The following is a 419-nucleotide window of genomic DNA, read 5'->3' on the forward strand; positions in this document are numbered from 1 at the left end:
CTCAAGGGGCAAGTGTAAACTTGTGTATGCAGAAGCAGGGCTACTGAGTGCAATATCTGACCACCTAAAGTCACACATGAGTTGGGTGGTAGGATTCTTTGTGGAGAAGTGCTCAAAATACTTACAGCTGATTCTGACACTGGACCACAGCCTTGATATTCAAAGAGTGGTCTATTGACCTGTACCAGCAGCATCAACATCAACTAGGGGCTAGTTAAAAGTGCAGTATCTCTGGGTCTATCCTAGAACTGCCAAATCATAATATGCATTTGAGCAAGATCCCCAAGTTACCTATATACACATTGAAGTTGAGGAAGCTCTGATCTAGAACAGTGTTTCTCAAACTTCTCATTGTTGACCACTGTGGTGGATAATTCTTTGTGTTGTGGAATGTCCTGTTCATTGTAGAATGTTGAGCA

Source organism: Galeopterus variegatus, unplaced genomic scaffold, assembly GCF_000696425.1.
Source record: "Galeopterus variegatus unplaced genomic scaffold, G_variegatus-3.0.2 Scaffold13757, whole genome shotgun sequence".
Lineage (NCBI taxonomy): Eukaryota > Metazoa > Chordata > Mammalia > Dermoptera > Cynocephalidae > Galeopterus > Galeopterus variegatus.